This window comes from Leiobunum rupestre, chromosome 3 (genome assembly GCF_980474605.1).
Source record: "Leiobunum rupestre chromosome 3, qqLeiRupe1.1.hap1, whole genome shotgun sequence".
Lineage (NCBI taxonomy): Eukaryota > Metazoa > Arthropoda > Arachnida > Opiliones > Sclerosomatidae > Leiobunum > Leiobunum rupestre.
In genome coordinates this window covers 32,485,989-32,504,743 of record NC_143386.1, presented here as the reverse complement: position 1 = coordinate 32,504,743, position 18,755 = coordinate 32,485,989, and the positions used below count along the sequence as shown (strand labels likewise).

Here is an 18,755-nt window from a genome sequence, read left to right as displayed (position 1 = left end):
GGCGTTTTTCTTTTTGCTCGAAAAAGTGATTTTTTTTTTCAAAAACCATGTTTTCTAGAAAGTTGAAATTTGTACTGTACATTATACGTGCCGAGGACTTTCTACCAAAATTGCATCTAAATCGAAAAATATTTTCACGTTTTTTGAAAATTTAAATTTTAACCGCTAGGTGCTATAGGAAAATTGTCAATGAGAAAATTGTAGAGGGTCACCGAAAACGTACAATTAGCATAGGCGCGAAAAAATAGACGTCTTTTTCGCTGACAAAATACGACTTGAAAAAGTGACAAGTTGGGCAAGCTAAAATAACTTTTTTTGAATTCCATTGGGAGAGTAATGTAACTTTATGAAAGTCAGAAATTTGTTAATCTGGAGTTTAATGCAATAGACACAGCTGAAAAACCGAGGAAACAGTGGCGAAGAAATTAAATTAATTAAGTAAACTATTAATGGCGATTTAAATTACGTAAGATCTGGCGACCTTGCTGGCCAATGTGCCGAACCATTTCACCCTATTCATCGTTTTGAAATACAGTATTTCACATTTCAGGGGTAATGTAACTTTATGAAAGTCAGAAATTTGTTAATCTGGTGTTTAATGCAATAAACACCGCTTAAAAATCGAGGAGACAATGGTGAAGAAGGTATTATACGATTTAATTTAGTAGGATGAAAAATGCGAATTTTTTGAAAAAACGAAGAGATATTTTATTTATCTACTTATAAACAAAAAACATAAGTACGTTTCGAAAATACCACCTTCGGCTGCGATGCAGGCTTGGGCGCGAACAATCATATTGTCGAAGGCAGCTTGAATCATTTCCGGGGCTACTTCCCGGCAAGCGCTTACAATTCGTTGACGCAGCTCTTCAAGGGTCTCAACCGGAGTGGCGTACACCTTGTCCTTGACGAAGCCCCAAAGAAAGAAATCCAACGGAGTCAGATCGGGGACCTTGCTGGCCAGTGTACGGGACCGTTTCTCACTATCCATCGTTGTGGAAATTCGTTGTTTAGGTAATATCTCACGGCTCTGTGGCAATGAGGTGGGGCACAGTCTTGCTGAAACCACAGTCTTGCTCGTTGCGCCAACAGCAGTTCGTCAAGTTGTTGTTCTAGCTCATTTCTCAAGAAATATGGCCATTTAAATTTTGTGGTAAGAATACTGGACCAATTAACCAGTTTCCAACAAGACCAATCCAAACATTCAAGCGCCCAAATTGAAATTGGTGACGGTGTTCATATCCCCAGTGTGGATTTGTGTCTTCCCAAACATGATTATTTTGGTGATTGTAAGGGCCGTCTCTTGCAAACGAGGATTCATCCGAGAATAGCATGTTGCGGAGGAATTGTGGGTCGTCGTGCACGGAATTTAGCAGCCAGTTGCAAAAATCCAGCCGTTGTCGTAAACCGTGGTGAAGCGTTGCTCTGTAAGGATGGTACTATGTCTATGTAAAATTTCCCAAATGCGAGTTTTACTGCAAATCAAATCCTTACTCGCCGCGGCACAACTACTACGTACGTGGGTATGCGGCAAAATAGGCTAAAATGGGGTTTTCAAAGTCCAAATCCCGCTGACCAGGCCCACGTTACTATACTGGTGAAAGTCATTTACAGCTCGCCAGTAGTTATGGATGGTCTTCTATCTGGATGTCGTTGCTCAAAGATCTCACTCACTCGTCGTAGATTTCTTCCACCATTCGCGTAGTAAATGGCCACTAGTTCCCTACGATAAGCTCTGGAATATTGAGGCATGATTGTTAAGATTGATTACGACAATAATGTTACACAGTTTGTATTACAGTTATTTAAATACTAAATAAATTTAAGGTTTTTACTGACCTTTAAACCTGTGGTCTATTTATCTTCTCGCCTATCAGGGTTAAAATAGGTTTCGAATACGACTAGATGCAAACACAGGCCTATTAGATTAAAAAAACTAATAGGAAAAGCCAATAGCTAAATGAGCCTGATTGTGGTTTCAACAAGTTGGCAAGCCAAAATATACCTCTCCTCGGAAGAATTGTCCCTAGTGGTATTAATTTCTCGAGATAACCCTAAAAGATATATCTCCGCAATTTAGAGTTATTTGTTAAAAATATTAACCCATTTCTATCCCGCCCGGTATAAAATTTTAATTATAATTAAAATAATTGAGACGAAACGACCAATTTTAATTTATTCAGAATATCATAAGTTAAGTAGTTACAACAGTAAGTTAGACGTACTATAACAATGCACAATTGAATTAAACCCTTTTACAGAACAAGTTTATCAGTTAAATATAATACGAAGCAAATTTTAATGAAAGAAATATCTACAGAGGCTTTTTGGAATTACTCGCTTACGAAATACTTGCCGCATCTTTAACGCTCATTTTATTTCAACACTCGCCCTTGATGAAGATACCGTAGATATCTGGTAGTGGACGACTCGTTCACTTCCTGTTGACGTTGTGACACATACCACATGAAAAAGACCAATGCCGTCCAATTTCCAATATCATATAATGACTCGCACACCCAAGAAATCATTGACTGCGTTAGAAATCGTAGATATCCAAATATCCACACCAAATGTATTTACAAGAAGCAAAAACCTTACCATCAACAAAGCACAGAGAGCCACTTGACTAACCGCCAGCTCTTAAAGCAATTAACGTTAAATTATCTCCTTTGAATTAACAGAACTATATATAGGTCGTTAAGAAAGTGGACCACCCACAGGGTCTACCCTTTAAACCTCTAATCTCGGCTGACTGCGCTAAAACAAGATTTAACCTTTAAAAAATACCAGATTAGGCCTTCATAAATTAATTAATAAAAAAAGACTTTATTACCTATTATGCTTACGATGCCTGTCTTAATTTCAGTGAATCTAAGCAGCTATCGGTGGTTCTGTGGTAGAGCGCTCGACTGCCAAGCCGAATGGTCTGGGTTCGAAACCTGGGTGGCGCATTTGCTTTTAATCAATAGAGAAACGCTAAATTAGAATTTCTTCGATGCAATAATTTCAATTTCAATTCTATTTCAATTAAACCAAAATTTCGTACTCTATTAAATACGCTTCCGATAAAGCTGAAGGTCTAATTTTCAATAAGGCGTAACAAGTGTCGGTGGTTCTGTGGTAGAACGTCCGCCTGTCAATCAGGAGGTCTCGGGTTCAAATCCCGCCCGATGCGATCGCAAATTGATACTAAGACGAATACCGTGTACAACTGGTGGAAACCCTGCCATTGGACGTTGGGAGGTAGCATTACACTCAGCACTCGGTCCGTCCCAAAGTCATTAAGAAAAAGTTGGAGAGAAAACGCCCATATAAACACAACAGACTCAACATGCACAACCATCAGAACACAAACACAACAAATTCAACACTCACAACCTACGCATAAACATTACAAAAACGTAATACACGAAACCGTCACGACGGTGAGCGAAAAAACACCATCCAAACCAAACCGCAAATGCATCCGTTAACGCTCACCGTCACACGGTGGTTTTGCCAACCCTTTGAGAAACTGCGTACGCAGTGATTACACTTTGCACCGAAAATGCGAACGCGTTCGCAGGCCTGACAGACAGACAGACCCACCCACAGACCCACCCACAGACCCACCCACAGACAGACACGGTCGTTGTATAACCCCTCCTAGGGGACTTTGTCCCCTCGGAGAGGTAAAAAGAGTGCCACGCCTCATGACCCCCGAAATGTGAAATACTGTATTTCAAAACGATGAATAGGGTGAAACGGTTCGGCACATTGGCCCGCAAGGTCGCCAGATCTTACGTAATTTAAATCGCCATTAATAATTTAATTAATTAATTAATTTAATTTCTTCGCCATTGTCTCCTCGATTTTTCAGTGGTGTTTATTGCATTAAACACCAGATTAACAAATTTCTGACTTTCATAAAGTTACACTACTCTCCCAATGGAATTCAAAAAAAGTTATTTTAGCTTGCCCAACTTGTCACTTTTTCAAGTCATATTTTGTCAGTGAAAAAGACGTCTATTTTTTCGCGCCAACGCTATTTGTACGTTTTCGGTGACGCTCTACAACTTTCTCATGAACAATTTTCTTATAGCACCTAGCGATTAAAACTTAAATTTTCAAAAAACGTGAAAATATTTTTCGAATTAAATGCAATTTTGGTAGAAAGTTTCCCCCTTCACGTATAATGTACAGAACACATTTCAACTTTCTAGAAAACATATTTTTTGAAAAAAATCACTTTTTCGATCAAAAAAACCACCCTGTATAATGCCTATTTTAACAATTTACATGAATTTGGTTTATTATTTTAACTTTCGCTGAATATACGTGATTTATGATGTCAAGTTAATAAAAGTTATACGAATAAATTTAGAGTTGTTAGTTTTCCGGAAAAATCAAATGCGGAAAATTTTACGCAAATCGGAAAATTAAAAAATTGAAACACATTTTACTTTTTAAGGGTTTTAATTTTAGACTAGTCTAGAGGTTTAGTTTTACTTTTGGATGCGATAAAAAAAGGCGAAAATACCACGAAATTGAAATTGGTGAACAATATTAGACTAATCATGGCATGAAAACCTTTTTTATTTTCTTCGGAAAAATACGGAAAATTTTCCGGAATAAAGTCCTCGGGAATTTTCTTCTTTCCTTACAGCACTTGGGGAGTGGGAGATAAGACGACGGAGCAGACGACGATATGACGTACAGGAAAGTACTCTTCATAAGAGAGGGAGGATACATTTTTAGGTAAACACAAAGGTGATCTCAAACCCACTAACACCTAGTACTGTCACTGTAAGATTATAAAGGTATAGAAGTCACTTTCACTTGTCAGTTAATTAGCTTTAGTAATTAGTAAAATGGTTTCAGCACGTAGAACTATTTATTTATCTTGATCGGGTTGTGACCATTTGTAAAGCATCTGTTTATCGCTAATAAAAGGAGTGCCTTATTAACTCTCTCTAAACGAAAGCTCATTAAATTACCAAATATTTATCTATATCTACCCTCGCTTTTATGTAAAACCATAAGTGTATCACATAAGTCTTGCGAGAGAAGTTGCACTTTCGCCTCGCAGCAAGAGGAGCCGGATTCGATCCCAACTTGTGGCACAATAACTCCTTCTGCGTTTTGCAAGTTCTCTCCCCACTGGTTTAAGGGGTTTTCCCTCGAGCTCTTCGGTTTACCCTTCCGTAATAACTTGTTGAGGTTGACGGTAATAGTTAGTGTAGGGAGCTGGAATGAAGGGCTGGCGACCACCTACCTACTCATTGTAACCTGGCCACCTTAATTAATGGCTTTCAAAGGCGCATGATGACTTAGGCCTAAGGTGGTGCCTTGCTGATTGTTTTTTATTATTTAGGTCACCGAGGTCACGCTGAGGTGTGACGTCAAAGTACCATCCTCGTCTGCTTGTTAGTCCAACTGCGCGTGTGTCAGATATTATTGAAACTCGCTTATTTTAGTCGAATTGGCGAAATTGAAATTTTAACCGACCTTTTGTTGGATCAATTCGGTTAGATCTCATTGCGTTTCGAACTTACGAATTTCTAAAAATAGTACAACTAGCAAATTTTATTTTTAAAATATATATCTCTACGAATTCTAATTTTTACATTTTACATTATCGCGCGGAGTAATACAGGTCGCAAATTGGAAACTGCCTCGAGCCTGCGAATGTACATGTTTCACCTTAAAGGGAGTATAACCCCTCTTGTTAGGTAGGGTGCGCTTAGACTACACCGAGTAGCTTCCACAAGCCTTCCTAGCGGGGGGCAAGGAAGTAGTAGGAAGGCTTGTAGAAGCTAGTCGGTGTAGTCTAAGCGCACCCTACCAAACAAGGGGGGTTATACTCCCTTTAATCACTTAGATGTATATATATACTACTCTCGTAAAGGGTGTTTTATAGACATCTGGTGGTACTATACTCAGTATATGCAGGGAATTATATAACTTCAATTATTAACCTTTCGAGGAGATCATATTTGTTTTATTTAAAATAATCAACACGAAATTTTTTTTGGCATACATAATCAGATCAAAGTGTCAAATCGGTGCCCAGTCAAGCGTATCAGCTGTTGGGTGTCCAAACCTGATGGATCACCCTCGTTCACGCCACTGGCTGGTTTACAAAAATGGTCCAGATTAAACCGGACGACACACCAAAAGTAACGGGCATTTTAAGGTTCCTAAAGCGATTAACTAAACATTATTAAACTACGGTTTCCTGGAGATTTAAGTCTTTATACCGGTAGATGTAAATATTGGAATGACTGGAAAAATATGACTAGTGAAAAAAGGGGGAAATCCGCTAGACAGGTGAAAAAATAATTTGGTATTCTTGTCTGTACGCGTATCACGAAAAGGTGACCCAACAGGTATATTTTAATTAAGACTTTTCCAAACGCCTTTTTTTTCATAATCGTGATTTCTAATGATTATCAGATAAAAAATGGCGAGGGAACTATTAAAACAGTATCCGTATTCCCGGAGGCTTGATTGGATTGAATATATTAAAGACCGAAGTTAATGAACCGTGGTTTTCGGTTAGTAATAAATGCTAGAATTTAGCTGAAAATACGGCATCGGGTTGAACGAGTAGGTATAGATCCATTCTATTTTAATGATAAATGTGACGATATTTTAGAATGCCAATGTGAAAAGATACTACATTTTGATCATAGTCAATCGATGAAGAATCTAATTTTTTAATTTAATTCTTTTAACCAAATTATCTAATATATTTTGTTGATGCGATTACTTTTGTCAAACGACAAAGAAGCTGATTTAGATATTTATTTTTTAACCAATCCATCTATTTACTATGCGAATAGATACTACACTTTGATCTTTTTCAAACGATGAAGCAACTTTTTTCTTTTTTTTTCAAATCCAAATCATCTATTTTTTATGTTAAAAGATTTTTACACTTTAATCTTTGTCAAACGACGAAAAAGCTTATTAATAAATATAATTTTTAAACTAAATTATCTATTTTGTTGGTGCGAATAGATGCTTCACTTTGATCATAGTGAAACTACGAAAAAGCTAATTATTAATTTATTTTTTTAAAACCAAATCATCTATTTTTTAAGCAAATAGATACTATTCTTTGATCATAGTGAAACAACGAAGAAGGTTAGTATTAAACCTAATTTTTTTAAACAATTATCCATTATTTTAAGCAAATAGATACTACACTTTGATCTTTGTCACACGACAAAGTTTATTATGAAATTTTTTTAACAAATCATCCATTATTTTAGGTGAATATATACTACACTTTGATCTTTGTCACACGACAAAGTTTATTATGAAATTTTTTTAACAAATCATCCATTATTTTATGTGAATATATACTACACTTTGATCATTGTCAAACGACAAAGTTTATTATGAAATTTTTTTTTAACAAATCATCCATTATTTTAGGTGAATATATACTACACTTTGATCTTTGTCACACGACAAAGTTTATTATGAATTTTTTTTTAACAAATCATCCATTATTTTAGGTGAATATATACTACACTTTGATCATTGTCAAACGACAAAGTTTATTATGAAATTTTTTTTAACAAATCATCCATTATTTTAGGTGAATATATACTACACTTTGATCATTGTCAAACGACGAAGAAGCTTATTATTAAGTTTCAAAAAACTCTTTATAGGAAATCAGCAAAACCAAGCTGCAGGGACTTTAAATGCTGTTTAAGTTTACTTTTTTACGTTGGTTACCTCGATTTGCTTACAAAGTCCTTTTTTATCTATCACACGAACCCAATCCTTAATGTTCGCGTTTCCCTGCTGCTTGGTTTTGCGCTTGCTGCAGTCTATTTCCATTGGCTAGTAGGCCACACTTTGAAGCGCTCTGGCGCTCTTTTCATTCATCGTAGGAAAATAGGAAAAAAAACTGGCATACTTATCAACTTATATATATATATATATATATAAATATATGTTTCAAAAGGTTATGTAGAATTTTTAAGGAGTTGTAGAGTGTGAGTTGGTGAGACCGATTCATAAATTGGATGTCCGAAGCCAGATTACTCATGGCCTCGCTAGTCCAATGGTAGTGGCGTTGAGGCGGTACACAAAAGGTTGTAGGTTTGATTCCTGCACGAGGCCTAGGGTGGTGCCTTGGGTATTAGCCAGCTGACTATTATTATTATTATTATTATTATTATTATTATTATTATTATTATTATTATTATTATTATTATTATTATTATTATTATTATTATTATTATGTTTATTTCTCAGTCATTCTTGTATGGCAACACGCGCAGACGTATTCCTTGATTAAAAGAAACCTTTATAATTATACTACACTTTGATCTCAGTAATTTTACGAAACTGTTTATTATTAAATTTAAAAAATCTATGCAAAAGTGCTACAATTTGATCTAAGACAATCGAATAAAATTATTATTATTAAAATCCAAGAATATTAAGAAGATTATGATTAAATTTGTTAAACCGTCATGATCATTTTCTTAATTGTATTTAAACTCTGTATAGCTGTAAATCGAGTTTCACTCTTAACAATGGTACCATGAAGAATACGAAAACTTGGGTCGATTTTAATCATTAAACTTTTAATTGTAAACCAGAGCATTTCATTAGGATTTCATTCTAACATATATTATTTTACGCAAGTTTAAGCTAATTTTAAATAATTAAATTCTAAAAAGAATTTATGTGAAGATACTACACTTTGATATCAGTCAAACAATAAACAATCTAAATTTTTAATTTCTAAACAGTTACGAAATCATCTACTCTGTGCATAATAAAATATTTTAGAGCTCCCTATCTAAACATGAATGTTTTATTTAAGTTTTTCAATAAGCACGTTACCGAATTGTACCAAAAATATCCAGAAAAGAAAATTAACTTGGTAATCCGTGGTACACGACGAAAATAAAATCGTGTTTGAACAATACTAAAACATGCCTTATGTCTAGCTGTGAGAATTGTCTAAACACAAAAGTGCTCTTGTCGTGTGTCCTGTTTTACGGTAATGTCTCACCTTGTAAACTCGTACCAATTTCATCTTCATTATTCAAAGTTCGACTCATTTCAATTTACGCTTTCTGGATTTGCTGAACTAGAAATTTGAAATATTCAGTATTTTTATTTAAACACTGACGCCGGGGCATTCTCGGGAGCAGCCCTCTCATGTTCGTCACCCTCCTCAATCGCGTCCTCGAAAGGAGTCCCATGTACAAGTTAAGGAAGCCAAGCCCGGTGACAGGGCCCCCAAGCGCCGCCGTAAAATTACTAAACCCCGTGGCAGTGTCGTCACTGGTCAGGCAACAGGAGAGCTGGCAGGCGGCCTCCTTGCCGCTGAAGCCACTAAGAAGATATACATCTCTCGCCTTCACCCAGCTGATACCAATTCTGTCCTGGACTCCTACGTCCAGAGTCTGGGCGTCACTCCATCCGGCGTCCGAATACTTACCCTACGGAAGCACGATTTCCAAACCGCGTTCCTCGAGGTCAACCCGAAGGACGAGGGCACTATCCTAGAAAAGATCCACTGGCCTACTGGAATCGATGTCTCGCCCAGTGTCAAAGACAAGGCCAACCGTCCAGTAGCTAGTTGGGGCACAAACGATGACCCAGCTTGGTCCCATCTCGCCGCCAAACTCACAAAATCACTTATCGTCTCGAAGGCTCACGTAGCTGCCAAGGCCTCCCAGGTCGAGGATCACTTGCACAAACTTGGCCTACATCCGCTCTCTGTCTCTGCGGTAGTTAATGGTCCGCAACAGTCATCCAGCCCCTTCACAATTGAACTTCCGGCGCAAGAAGTCCGCCAGGCGCTTCTTCCTGAAAACTGGGCCAAAGGCATCAATGTCGCCCTGTCTAGGCCTCCGGCTGTTGAGCAGTCCAAGCAGTCCATCCAACAGCAAGGCTCGCAGGTGTGACTCGGCACTGCGGGGATCTCCCTGCTGTACACGAATCTGTGCTCCATCACAAACAAGCACCTCGCCCTCCGGGCCTTCACTGACACTCTCCAGCCTTCCATAATTGCTCTTACTAAGACGCACTTGGACTCCTCGCTCTCTTCCCTTGAGCTCTTTGGGTCAACCTTCAACGTCTATAGGAAGGACAGGAACAGGAACGGTGGAGGGGTATGTTTAGCCATCGACAGTAGACTCCGCTCTTTCCCTCTGGACCTTCGCACTGAGGTCGAGGCCATCGCTGCTAGGATCACCATTGGCTCTTCCTGCCTCCGCACGCCATCGGCTAAACCAGCGTACTATAAGCGCCTCAACAAACTTATCGCCAGTCTCTCCACTGCGGAGTCTGACCTCGTTCTCGTTGGCGACTTTAACTTTCCCAAAATCGACTGGCCGTCGCTTACATCTTTCCTTCACACCCTGCTGTCCTCCAATCTGTCGCAGTGTGTGACGGAGTCCACCCGTGACAACGCCAATGGTGGGAACATCCTTGACCTCCTTCTCGTATCCAACCCAACCCTGGTGGGTGAAGTCACTCACCTTCCTGGAATCAGCGATCATGACTTTCTCTTCTGCCCTATCCGGGGGGTTAAGCCTCCAGCCCGGGTGCCCCCCCGCTCGGTCATGGACTATAAACACGCTGACTTCTCGAGTATATCCGCTTGTCTCTCTACTATTCACCTCCCATCGTCGGTTCACGAAGCTTGGATCACTATACGATCGGCCATTGAAGATGCCACGAAGGCATACGTGCCCGTCAAGCGCATTTCTTCTCGCCAGAACCTTCCCTGGGTTGGGCCATCGCTTCGCCGGCTGATCCGCAAGACCAAATGACGCTACAATCGCACCAAGCATCACCCTAGTGATGCCAATCGCCGACATTTTTCGCAACATCGCGCCATCGTGAAGTTTGCTCTTCGGGCTGCGCGCACGCACCATCTCGACCTGGTTGCCTCGGACCTGAAATCAAACCGGAAGCGGTTTTTTCAACTCGTCTCGCGAAAGTCAAAGTCATCTCCGGTCCCGGACCTCAAGATGGGCTCGGACATATACACCTCTGCCACCGACAAGGCAAACCTGCTTGCTGCTTCTTTCAGGAAAACGTTTCCCGTTTATACCCTTGACTCGGTCCCCCTTCTACCCCGGAGGGCCCCGACCATGGATCCCATCTATTTCTCAAGGCAGGGTATTCTGAAGCTGCTTAAATCAGTCAAGCCCTTCAAGGCCCCCGGCCCTGACGGGATTCCCTCTATCCTGTTGCGAAACTGTGCGGACGCTCTTGCTGCTCCCCTGGCTGCCCTCTTCCAACAGTCGTATGATGCTGGAGCCTTCCCCTCCGACTGGAGCACAGCTAACGTTACCCCGGTTCCGAAGGGAGGTGATCCCTCTGACCCGTCTGAGTATCGCCCGATAACCCTTCTCTCCCAGGTCCTCAAGCTGGACGAGCACGTTAATGCCTCCCAGATTACTACACATCTTACTACTCACGATGTTCTCATGCCGTATCAGCATGGTTTCCGCAGTAGTTTTAGCACTGAGACTCAGCTTCTCTGTTGCCTTGAGGACTGGACCGCCGGTCTGGAGGCAGCGGGTCGGGTTGACGTTATATTCCTCGACTTCCGGAAAGCTTTCGACTCGGTTCCGAATGAACTTCTGAAAGCCAAGCTGCACTCTTATGGGGTCCGTGGCAAAACTCTCAACTGGCTGTCGGCCTATCTTAGTGACCGAAAGTTCCGCGTAGTTCTCCCTGGAGCTGCTTCTGCTTGGCTCCCTGCTTCCTCCGGGGTCCCTCAGGGATCGGTCCTTGGACCGCTCCTCTTCATAATTTACATCAACGACATTGGGGATAATGTTGTCTCAACCCTCTACATTTTCGCTGACGATGTGGCCCTATCCCGGGCAATCTTTTCGTCCCATGACTATCAACTCCTGCAAGGGGATCTCGACGCCATCACTACATGGAGCAAACAATGGAAGCTCCCTCTGAACACTGCAAAATGCGCCATGCTCTGCCTTCGTCGCTCCGGTCAACCACCCGTGGTGCCCGTCTATCGCATCGATGGTGTCGCGCTCAAGGTTGTCACTTCTCAGAAATATTTGGGTGTCACCATCACCGACACCCTGGAGTGGGCTACCCACGTTGCACGGGTCACCTCCCAAGCCGCTCGCGCCCTGGGCTTCGTTAAGCGCCATCTGGCCCATTGCGCTTTTGCCACTAAGACCCTGCGTGTAAAAACTTATGTCCTTCCTATCCTGGAGTACTGCTCGGCGGTCTGGGCCCCCAACTCGGCAAGCGGGATCCATTCTATTGAGTCTATCCAGCGTCGTGCTCTTCGTTTCGCGGCGAGCGTTGGCTTTTCGTGGGTCACTTGTATGACAAACGTTCTAACTAATTTCAAATGGAACACGCTCGCTTCGCGCCGCCGTTTTAGGCGCCTAGTTCTGGTAAACTCTGTCGTTCACCGCCATGGAGGTGCCCTGGCGCCTCTTTCCGCGGTGGCCTCTCAGTGGTTTCGTAAACCCCGCGGTGTCCGCACGGTGTCTGTGGTGCCTCCGGGATTCCGTATTGCGTGCCTCAAGCACTCATTCCTTCCCTCGTCCATTCGGGACTGGAATTCCTTGCCAGACCATCTTAAGGGCATTCCCGTGTAAACTCTATTCCGGAAGGAGTGGGCGAACTATCTCGAACTCTATGACTGAGTGTCCATAATCTCTCAAGCTATTTTATTTTACAATTGTATTACCCTTTTTCGTTGTCTGTATATTGTTTTTGCTTATTGACTGTACATATCTCATTTCTCACTGTCTTGACGTGATGGGTCTCTGACCTTTTGTTAAGCTAATAAAGAACTAAAGAACTAAAGATGTGGATTTATCGTAATTCAGAAGTAATCTCAACTTCTTGACCTTTACATTTTAAGGGACTCCCACAATTTAAAGTTATTGAGTCGCTCTAAGACTTTCTTGATCCATAGTGGATTCCAAATACGCCTACAGACTGCGCTTGTGAAATTAAAATCGTGTAATAAACACTTTCTTAACCCGTGCAAATTTAAGTTTTAATTACCCCTCTTGCAGCCCTCTAAAGCGGAATTCGATTTTTTCAAAACGCCTAGACACAAAAAAAGGTCAACGTTTTGATTAATCCCAAAAGCAATCTCAAGTACAATAAAATGCCGCGGAACCCAGTTCACTCGGTTAATGACCATTGTTGTCACGGATAACGCCGTCTCAGATTTTCAAATCGTATCACTTCGCCGGGACGGAAGCAACTGAGAACTTCGAACAATAATGTAAACAAATTTACGCGAACAACGCCCTGCCTAAAACCCACTTAATCAGCGTATGCATGGGAAATAATTAATTTTCGCCGTATTGAAAAACACGTAAAATATTCAAACGGGCGATATTACCAAACGTAATTTAAAACGATTAAATATTTTAATTATTTAACATCAATAACGCCCTAAGATCCATTTAATAAGAGTATGGGAAATATGTAATTTCTGGGGAAGGGAATATTATTACTATTATTACAAAACCTAAACTGACGATATGACCAAACATGAGTTAAAACAGGTAAAATTATTAATTATGAAAAAAAAATTTTGGTTTCGTGAAATATTATGAACATTTTCCGGTATTGAAAAACATATTAAAAATTTCATAACAAATCCGTAACCAAACAATCAATTAAAAATTTTTATTATTAAAAATAAATAATTTATTGGACGAGGGCAAAATATTATTTAGATTTCCCAGTATTGAAAAACATGTAAATATGTTGTTTAGAAATCCTAAACGTACGATATTACTGAACGTAATTAAAAAGTTAACTTATTTAACACCAATAAATTAATTTAGAATAAAAAAATAATAGAAAAATATATCTGAAAAGCCTGTGTTGAAAAATGAATTTATGTCAAATTTGTATTTCAATTTTGCGAAACATATTCCCGCACGATTCATCGAGAAATTGGAAGAAATTAACTATAGACCTTAAGAAATTTAAGGGTCCTCCTAAGCTCGCCGACCAGGAAGTTTATGATCCTATTTCATCAAAAACTATGTCTAAAAATCGTGAGAAGTCAAATATGAAAATTTACAATATACGAAAGGCCATAAACTTAATTTGCCTGAAGCCACAGCGGAATTTACCCAAAATCAAAAGAATGCGATCATAAACATTAAAAGATAAGATGTTATACTTTCTAACTAGAATATATATTATACGAATACAAGTCTCGCTTGTCGTACGAAAACATTAATTAGTAGTACTTCCTTTAGTGAAAAAGCTCTCCCTTGTAGCAAAAAAACCTTATCGTAAACGTCGGTAAACAAATCTTTTAAATACAGCTTTCCAAAATATTTAATTCTAGTCCGACTAGCATCACGTGCCGTGACCTCATATTTTTTCCATTGATTCTGTTTCGTTACGAATTGGATTTTCCTACTTTAATTACACAAAATGGTTCTTTTATTGGACGAACGCTTATTCTAATCGAACCAAATTTTCAAGTCATAATTAAATTTAATTAAAATTTTAGTTTTCTCAAACGACACAAAGTATACAATAGCCGGGGAAAAATTGCACTGAATGTGAATAATTTTATAAATATATTAAATTAAATTATAATTTGTTTTCTTATGCGAAAAATCTAGTAATGGGTTTTATAAAACTAAGTTTATTGTTCCAGGATCGATTAAATTTCAAAATATTATACGGATATTGAGAATAAACTAAATATTTTTACGAAATAAAATGTTTTATTAATATTGTTATCTGTAAAATGAAATAATTCAGTAATTATCTTTATAAAGAATTTTTAATCTTTATAAAGAATTAGTTATTTTTAATCATTATAAAGAATTAGTTATTTTTAATCTTTATGAAGAATTAATTATTTTTAATCTTTATAAAGAATGAGTTATTTTTAATCGTTATGAAGAATTAATTATTTTTAATCTTTATAAAGAATTAGTTATTTTTAATCTTTTAAAGAATTTGTTATTTTTAATCTTTATAAAGAATTAGTTATTTTTAATCTTTAAAAATAATTAGTTATTTTTAATCTTTATAAAGAATTAGTTATTTTTAATCTTTAAAAAGAATTAGTTATTTTTAATCTTTATAAAGAAATAGTTATTTGTAATCTTTAAAAATAATTAGTTATTTTTAATCTTTAAAAATAATTAGTTATTTTTAATCTTTAAAAATAATTAGTTATTTTTAATCTTTATAAAGAAATAGTTATTTGTAATCTTTGAATATAATGACTTATTTGTAATCTTTGAATATAATGACTTATTTGTAATCTTTCAATATAATGACTTATTTTTAATATTGATATAGAATTAGTTATTTATAGTTAATTTTGTTAATTTCATGGTAAAATAAATCTTACAATTTATTAAAATTCAATGGATTTTTATAAAATAATTTTACTTTTAATAATTTATAGAAAAATTTTAATAAAAAAATAGTTTTCCCTATAAAAATCATATATTACAATTTATAACTTCAAAACCTACTTTACATACCAAACATATATTTAATAAAAATATACTTGACAACCCATAAGTTACCCACACGTACTATTTGAAATTCAACTGGAGTATATTGCGAATTCGTGAAGAAAATATAACCCAAAATTTTCAATTAAAAATAAGTAAAATCTACGAAAAAATAATAAATCCGCTGGCAGCTTTTAAGAATAAATAAAAGCTATAAAAATTTAAGAATGAAATTAATCTAGTTCTCTGGTTTTTGAGAAAGCGAAATGTCGGAGAAAAAAATGACCCGAACGTTAGATGGGAGGAGTTACCTAACCGAGATTATGCTCGGCGGAAAGTGGGGAAATCAGTATAGAGCGCGGGTTCCTAACTCGCAGCCGTGAAGGAATAAATCAAAGTCGACATGGATAGTCCGCAAACCGCCTTAGGGTCGTGTTTCCGTTATACGAGAGGAAAATCATAATGATAGTCACTTTTTTGGGGGGTTTTCTGTTTCAAGTATTTTGTTTTTATTCGAATGTTCGGGACGAAATGACCAAGCCCACCGACACGAGTCACGAGATTGGTTGGTGGCTGATTTCCGGAGGGCACCTGACGAAAGTGAATCGTGTGAACTTGGTGGCCAAAAAACTCGTTCAACGTTTCCGGCAGCACTTTCTGATGGTGGGCCCGACCAGTATATAAAGGCGACGCTGGGATTGAGAAAAGTATCATTCGCTCTACTATCGATTCAATCGAGCATTTTGTATTCTTGCGTTGGTTCGCCGATTTAACTAAATCTATTTCACAATGAAGGCTATGGTAAGTCTTTGGACGTATTATCGCTTGATTAGAAAAGGCGCTTGAAAACTGACCGAATCCGGGCTTGCGTGGTTGTCCGAACTTCGTCTGTGGGAATTTTCAACAAGCCACGCAAACTCATCGACAGAAGCTTAGTTTTGTTCGGTATTTCAAGCGCTTTTGGAAACCTAGCAAACCTAGCTAATTGGATATCTTGATATCAAAGTACTTGTTTATCAATTCGATTGATATTTCGAATTGGTAAGTGACCAACTTAGCCAGATTACGCGGAGCTTGCCATTTATCGGTTTGGAAAATTAGCGTAGGTTTTTAGTAACTTTATACCCCACTCGTTCAGCTCCGGTAGAAGTTCTTTACAGTATTTTATTCATCAAAATATACCTTTAAAAATCAACTTTTAAAACGGAAAATTCTTTAATTCGTCTTAAGACAATTGAATCTCGATATCAATTTAACTATAAATTATTCCAAAATTATATAGTAGATACAAAATTTAAGCGAGACAGTTTACCCGTGTGCAGTGACTTAGTGTACAATTTCCCTTTCTGACTTCTCTTCAAATATTTAATCTGTTTTTCGGACAATGGTCGTAGATGGCACTGCATTAAATATTTGATGTGGCGTATTTACAATGTCCAAGCCTCTTAGATTAGGGATTGTGTGGTTGAGCTTCCCAGAAAGCAAATGGACAACTTCGAGATGAGCTTTCTTGTATTAATATTGTCTTTCTCGAACACAGTTGATTCTCGCTGCTCTCTCCGCCTGCGTCGCTCTTTCCATGGGCGGCGTCTTGGGAGGATACGGAGGAGGATACGGAGGTGGATACGGAGGTGGATACGGTATCGGTTTGGGACATGGTGGATACGGTTTGGGTGGAATCGGCATTTCCCACGCTCCAGGTTTGTACATCGATTTACGTAAAAGTTTTTAACCCATGGTAGTTGTACATCGAAAAATGTGAACGGCTTTAACGTATTTTGCATCGATTAATGTAAAGGCTCTCAGCCCATGGTACCTTTACATAGATAAATATAAAAGACTTTAGCCCATTTTGCATCGATTAATATAAAGGCTCTCAGTCCATGGTACCTTTACATAGATAAATGTAAAAGACTTTAGCCCATTTTGCATCGATTAATGTAAAGGCTCTCAGTCCATGGTACCTTTACATAGATAAATATAAAAGACTTTAGCCCATTTTGCATCGATTAATATAAAGGCTCTCAGTCCATGGTACCTTTACATAGATAAATGTAAAAGACTTTAGCCCATTTTGCATCGATTAATATAAAGTGTCTCAGTCCATGGTCCATTTACATTCATTAATGTAAATGGTTTTAAGTCATTTTGCATCATTTGGTGCGTTGGGTACTAGCCTAGCTGATTATTCTTTATTTACTATTTAATTTACATCGGTTAATGCAAAGAACTATAACCCATTTTGCATATATTAATGTAAAAAGCTCAAAGCTTTACACTGATTAATGAATAGGACTCTAACCTTGGTACTTTTACATCGATGAATATTAAAAGCTCTAACCCATGATCCTTTTTCTCCACAGTCATCTCTTCCATCACTGTCGCTAAGCCAGTTCTCTCCATCGGACACGGATACGGCAGTGGTCTCGGCTATGGAGGTGGTCTTGGTTATGGCGGTGGACTCGGCCATGGAGGTTGGTGGTAAACCATGACTGTTTTTGGTCGAAGCCCGCTGGTTGGGAGCGCAGTGAAGTGACTCGAAACGTTCTGGTAAGTCTACCTTCCAATCACAATACGTAAGCGCACTACTAAAAAGCGTTTGAAATTTATATTATTTTTCCTTCGCAGCTGAAATGTTTCTGAAGTCACAAAGAATTTGTTTCAAAAAGTATTTTCATTTTCACCGCAATAACTAAGAGAAAATTTCTTTTCCTTTGTTAAATTTATGACAAAATAACAATTTGTTAAACTACACCAAAACTGTTTCTATTATACTGTAAATAAAAACTTACAAATACCAAATCTTAGTTATCTTTATTGTACCGTATCATAAGAAACTTGCAAATAACAAATCTTAAATACCTTTATTTTATTGTATCATAATTAAGAACCGTACATTTACCAAATCCTAATTACCTTTATTTTATTGTATCATAAGAAACTTACAAATACCAAAACTTAGTTACCATTATTTTACTGTATCATAAGAATCTTTCATACACCAAATCTTAATTACCTTTATTGTATTGTATCATAAGAATCTTACAAATACCAAATCTTAGTTACCTTTATTGTACTCTATCATCAGAAACTTACAAATACCAAATCTTAGTTAGCTTCATTTTACTGTATCATAAGAAACTTACAAATAACAAATCTTAGTTACCATTATTTTACTGTATCATAAGAAACTTACAAATACCAAATCTTAGTTACTTTTATTCTACTATATCATAAGAAACTGACAAATACCAAATTTTAGTTAACTTTATTGTA

General features: G+C 37.8%; 1 long non-coding RNA gene across 1 annotated transcript; it reads left to right on the top strand.

The window, feature by feature from the left end:
* The first annotated feature begins 16,202 nt into the window (after positions 1–16,202).
* On the top strand, positions 16,203–18,230 carry LOC149951512 (uncharacterized). Its single transcript, XR_016480054.1, has 4 exons — positions 16,203–16,280; positions 17,020–17,179; positions 17,843–18,029; positions 18,108–18,230. It is a non-coding gene; the product is annotated as an uncharacterized LOC149951512 (long non-coding RNA).
* The last annotated feature ends 525 nt before the right edge of the window (positions 18,231–18,755 follow it).